This window comes from Protopterus annectens, chromosome 4.part1 (genome assembly GCF_019279795.1).
Source record: "Protopterus annectens isolate FY-2018-M chromosome 4.part1, PAN1.0, whole genome shotgun sequence".
NCBI lineage: Eukaryota > Metazoa > Chordata > Ceratodontiformes > Protopteridae > Protopterus > Protopterus annectens.
In genome coordinates this window covers 266,235,084-266,241,484 of record NC_056734.1, presented here as the reverse complement: position 1 = coordinate 266,241,484, position 6,401 = coordinate 266,235,084, and positions in this window count along the sequence as shown.

Here is a 6,401-nt window from a genome sequence, read left to right as displayed (position 1 = left end):
ACTTAAAGAAATCCCAATCCCTCAGAGCCACATGCTCCAGGGATCTAAACATTGTCATCACAATGAACAAAGCATGCTGGAGGGATAGGTTCCTGACCCAGAGACTCCCCATACTCTGGAACAGACTGCCCATACATGTCAAGCAGAGCACCTCCTTGGCCCTCATTAAAAGGAACCTTGATGATTGGATGGGAGATAGGAAATTCATCCCAGGGATCATGTCAGTCACCCTGCTAGACAGGGGTCCAGGGAAGTAAATAATGTGGGAAGAAATATCCAGGGAATTGTTATAGCTAGGCTTGTATAGGCCCTTGGGCTGATAGACTAGTTCCAACCTATGAACCTATGGACCTAATACAATTGGGAATGTGAATAAAACAAGAAATACATGTATACACAGCCTTACAAAATGTGTGTAAGGAGTCTATGTTTTAAAAACAGCCCAAAGGTAAACTTAATCCTGCACTGGCCAGATGCATTTTCTATGAATGTGGGTTTTCATGCCATTTCAATGAACATGAGTTTTGACATTTCAGTGAATGTGAGTTTTAAGGGCAGAAATGTTTAATGCTAATGCTAAGTCTGTTTTCATTACGAGACTGCATTTTTTGTTTAACAAATGGCTATCTGTGTTTCTGCTATTTTATTTCAATATCTGTAATCATTGGAGAAGCAAATAAGAGAACAGTATGCACACTGATAGATTTGAACAGTGTGTGTGATAACTGGTGAGAAATAGCCAAACAGTGGAACACTTGAATAGCTGAGGAGGGGGTTGCTGTTGGGTGGTAGGGGGTTGCTGCAGGAAGGTCTGCTCGGGGGGGGGGCAGTCTCTTACTCTGCCTAGGGCCCAATTTGACCATGATCCAGCTCTTGTATTTAAAGTAGGAAATACATACTCAAAGGTAGTTGTAGTTTTATTACATTACAAGCTATATTTTTCTTCCTATGCATTTAAATAATTTAAGGAAATGACTGGAGTGGTTTTCATGGGGAGTGCCCTATCTGTGGGTATGGCTCAAATAGGGGTGTTTCATGAGTATGGTGTGGGTGGGGCCTAAAGGGCGCCAGAGCAGTACTTCACCTAGAGTGGCATTTCAGCTAAGGCTGGTCCTGTTCATGGGGTAAAACATCCAATAATTTTTTTGGAAGTGCTGAGGATATGGCAAAGATACCAGGTGAAGTGTCAGCAAACAATGTAACAGTTAAAAATTATGCAGCACTGACAAAGTAAAATAAGAAACGAGTAACAAACTGAAAAGTGGGTCTGGTTTTTGGCAGCAGATAATGTAGTAATTAAAACATATGTGGCAGTGACAGTAGGCAAAAAAAGGACAACAGCAACCAACTGTAAGTAAAATTGTTTTTAAAAAGAAGAGAAGACCAATTGTGTGAATAAAAACAAAAGATGACTGTAATAGACAGATATGTATGGAACAATTTGGTAACTGTTCTGGGCTTTAAAGCTCAAGAAATTGGGTCTTTTATACATATTGGGAAAGAGACTTTTTGTGACTTAACATTTGAAACTGATGGACTGATCTGTGTGAAGCGGTTGATAATACTTTGAAAGTTAGTGATAAGAGAAACTTATGGAATGGAGGGCAGAGGGTAGAAGATGGAGGTTGGAAATTGGTTTGAAATGTGAAAACAACATGGTGAAACACTTATCAAGTATTATTTTTGTGTCTGGCATAAAGGGACATTAAGATGTGCTGCCCAGCCTAAATCATATTTTTTCGGGGACTTTTCTGATTTAATTAACGATTGTGACAATGTACAATGTTGCCAGTATGGGGAGAAAAACATGTATGAAGATGTGCGCATGACTGCAGATTGTTTAAAAAAGGGACACTTTTGACGGATTGTCAGGAGCAAACAGTAAATAATGAAACAGAAAGGAAAGGGAAGAAAACATACTCAAGGAGGATACAAGAGGCTGGGGGAGAGGGGAACTAGGTGAAGAAGCCATAGAAGAAGAAAGAATTTGGAGGCGAAAAGGAAGAGACAAAATGTACACAGAAGAGAGCACAGGAGAAGGGACTGATAATTTTTTGAGAAATTCTACCCAGTGAAAAATCTGACTATCAGGGCTTATTTGTAAATAAACCCAGGAAAAATATTCAGTTGGGGAAAGAGTAAAAATAGGAAAATTAAAATATGAAAATATTTCTGTAAGCTTAAAAAGTTGGAAACACAACAATTTTAGATTAATTTCAGTAAATGTGAACACTATTATTAACACCATAAGAAGGATAGGGGTACTGGAATAGTGTGTGCAATGTGATATGGATGATATTTTGTTAGAGAATGTAAGATTCTTGACAAGTGAAGAAAGACTGCAAAGAGAAAAATAGTGGGGTGGAGATGTAATATGGAACTTAGGAAGTGAACACTGTTCTGAAGTGGCTGTGTTGTGTACATTACAGTGAAAATACTAGATGTAACACTGGCAGGGATGGGAAGGTTAACTGCTGAGGATGTGAGAAGGAGAAACCATGTTTATAGAATTAGAGCATTACATGTATATATAACTAGTAAGGAAACAGAGAGAATCTGTTTCATCAAATATTAAACTATGTGATAGTTAATATAAAATCATAATTGCAGGGGACACTAATTTTGGTATAATGGGAAAATGTAAAAAGAAAGGGAAAGATGTTTAAAAATACAGGAAACGATAACGTGATAAATTAGCTCTGTAGAGCAAAGGTCAATGGACTTATAGACGGGGCCATTTGGATATGAATATGATTATTTTGTGCCCGAACAAAAAAAAAATGACAAATACAATGCATGTACTAAAAACTTTAATATTAGCGCTTTCATAGAGTATAGTATCCCTACTTGATTATTTTGTAATATCAGAAGGCTTGAGGATAGCAGGTGATGATTCAGTTGTAATGAGTCTTTCAGACCATTTAGCAATATGAATGGTGGCGGTAGAAGAAAGGGAGTATATTAAAACAGGAAAGGGAATAAACTGAATTAATGAGAAATTATGGGATGAAACTGGAGAGTCGGAAATATTGCAGTTATTGAAGGCTCATATAATCATGAAGGGCTTGCATAAAATTTCTGCATGGTCTTGTAGTTTTGACATATGCAGACATTATAGTAGTAGCTGTTAAGAACAAAATATGGACAAGGGAAATTTTGGTATGCCTGAATGAATGTTTAAAGCAAAAGGGAATCACTATGAATAAAGATAAAAGTAAGGATTTGAGTGTTGTGATAAAAAAATGGGAGTGTCTATTTTTCAGTGAATAAAGTGTCTGCTAGGAATGAAATGTGGGAAAATTATGTAATTATAATGCAACTGGAAAGTTTGATAAAACAAATAAAAGACATGTCTTCTGTGGAGGATATATATATTAGCATTCAGGAAAAAGTTTATATGGTGAATTTGTTATGATGAAAATAGCATATATATGTCAAATGTTTATATGATCCCAGAAAATATGAAAAGGAAATGATGCAATTGGTATTTTCTTTCATATGGGGTTCAAGATTAAATCCAATGAAAAGAGATGTGTTGTATGTGAGTGATAAAGAAGGAAAATCGGGGTTACTAAATCCAGTTGTTTAGTCTGCTTCTTTAAACTTGCATAGATTATGAAAAATGATTAAAGGATGAGAATGAACAATTAATAGTAAGAATAAATATAAATACACATAGTCCCAAGAGATGATGAGAAAAAATATATAAAAAGAATATGTAAATGAATAAATTAAAAAACGAATATAGAAAATAAAAAAATAATGATATAGAGAAATACAGAAAGGTATGGCATAATTATGTGATGAAATACTGTAAAGCCATGTACAGATTTACCTGAAAAATAATTAAAACCATTAAAGTAAGGAAACGTGGTGCAACAAGATAGTAGAGTGCTACATGTAAAGGAGAATATGCCATATAAAAAGAAAGTTGAAAGAGTGTGCTTATTATGTGGGGAGGAAAAGACAGCAGAGATATTTTTGTTTTTGTTTTTTTTTTTTTTGTTTTATGCAAAAGAATGGTAAAACTCTGGAAAAAGATGTGTGAAGAAATATAAAATAGATATGAATATAATGATATATGGATTATAAGAACAAGACAAAAGAATATGAGAGAAGGGAAGATAATAATTTATTTTATGTGATATGGGTTATTTGGAATGAAAGATTGAATGGAATTTTGTTTAATGGAAATGGATTTTGTTAGATATATTGTGAACAATTAAATTATGGTTGTGGAAGAAGGAGTTGGGGTCAGTTATGAAAGAAAAACAATAAGGATTTTATAAGAAAAAGATAGAAAAAATATACATGTGTGTGTGTGTGTGTAAATATGTACATTTTGCAAATATATAATATGTGTGTGTGTGTGTGTGTGTGTGTGTGTGTGTGTGTGTGTGTGTGTGTGTGTGTGTGTGTAAATAATGTTTTTGTGTTGTATTAAATAAAGAACCCTTACTTTTTTCAATAGGTAGCATTGGATGTTTTATATCCACCTGACCTATCACAAGCTCAAGCAGATAAGACCTCAGTTTGGCATCTCCACCAAAAGATGACATGCTCAGGAGTGCAACATTGCTCTAATGCTGCAATGCAATGTCAGCAATCATCTACATGGTGTGAGAATGGAACCCACAACCTTCTACTTCAAAAGCAAGCATGGTACCTGTTGTGGCACTTAAACTTAAGTCTGGTAATGATTTGAAATGCTGAGACATTCTAGAGCAAGTCCTAAAATGAGGAGAAAAAAACGTCTGAAAGTTTGGACTTGCATGTACCAAGTCTAAAATGCTATTTCTTGGAATATTCCCTTTTCTCTAAGGTATAGCAACCTCAGTGTTAGTATATATAAGTTTGGGGGGTGTAGAGGGCTAGTTTTAAGGAGAAGTATGATCTTTGATATTCAGACTTCTCCTGTGTTTTTGGTCTTTTTTTTGTCATACTGGCACTCTTCATTTCAAATGCCAACATTTCAATAGAGAACACTTAATTATCTGTGCCCAGAGTAGCCACAACCATTGTTTCCACCCTTGCTATGGCATCAGAGTCTGTGGTGAAGTCCAGGTTGATCACAGTTACAGGTATTTCCAATTCAAGTTCTCCATAAACCAGACATAAAAATAGGATGGGTTAGTTTGAGCTGATAGCATTCTCTGGGTCAAGAATTCATGTTGGTTGCTGTTCTGGCAACTGTTGTCTTCTGGGAAAGCACCTGGTCTTCACTCAGGCTTGTATCCAAGATATGTCATGCTACTGCAGTCTCCTTGATTTCCTACTGCATCACTGTGCAAGGATATGACACTCTCTGACTTCCAGCCCTCAGGCACTTCTACAGAGGGCAACACTCTAATGAAAACCTTTATTGTAGGATCTGGCAGCATGTTTTTACAAGCATGGAGACATCGACTGATCCATAATAATGTTTGCATGTTTGACCTGAAAGTTAAACAGTGTAGCCTCTTACATCATTGTAGTTAGTTTCATCCGCTCAGCTAACCCACAAAAAAACTTTCAGCTGCCACTCAAGGTTGCTTTCTATCATCCCTCAGTGGCTGCCAGTGGAGGTAAGGGAAGAAACATCTTATTGCACTATTCCTTGTCCTCCTTTATAGTAATCTAACACTGGATGCCAGTTATGCCAAATGATTTTAAGAAAAAATTATTACCCATTTGTTACTTCTTACAACAGCTGGGCTATTAGCCCTATACAGTGACTAAGCACTTCAGACTCTGTGCTGAATATAATTTGTATATATGGTAATCATTTTTACATCCATCCATCTACCCATGGCTGTCCTTTTCACATTTTTGCACATGAGGATCAGGGTGTCACATCAAAAGTGACCATCATTTAGAGCCAGTGTACCGCTGAGTGGCTAGCCCTGCCATGGTTATATGGTAATCATTTCTATTGATGTACAGCCATATCAGACTTATTTTGTGTCTATAACAAACTGGTTCTTGTTAACCAGCTGCTGGAGAACACTTTCACCATCATGCCAGCCTCTATAAGTGTCTCTTCTTCTTCTTTCGGCTTTTCCCGGTTAGGGGTTTCCACAGCAGATCACTGTCTGCTCATGATTGGCAGTGGAGCTTTACAGTGTCAAGTTGCCAGCCCGGCACCCAACCTTCCACAGTAGTTCTTTAATTTACAGACCTTTCAATGCTTTAATGTCACTTGGTTCACAGTACTTATTATATTTGACTGCACAATCAAACATCTTTTTCATATATATTTACATTATGTGTATTAGTATAAATAAAAACATCATCAGTATATTCTTCTTGTAGGGTGAACAGTTTCACTATAAAATCCCCTTTACACAGCATGTATAACAAACGAGATGCAGGTCCTTGTAAATTACCTCCCATGTATGGATGGTAATCTTTAATCCACAAGA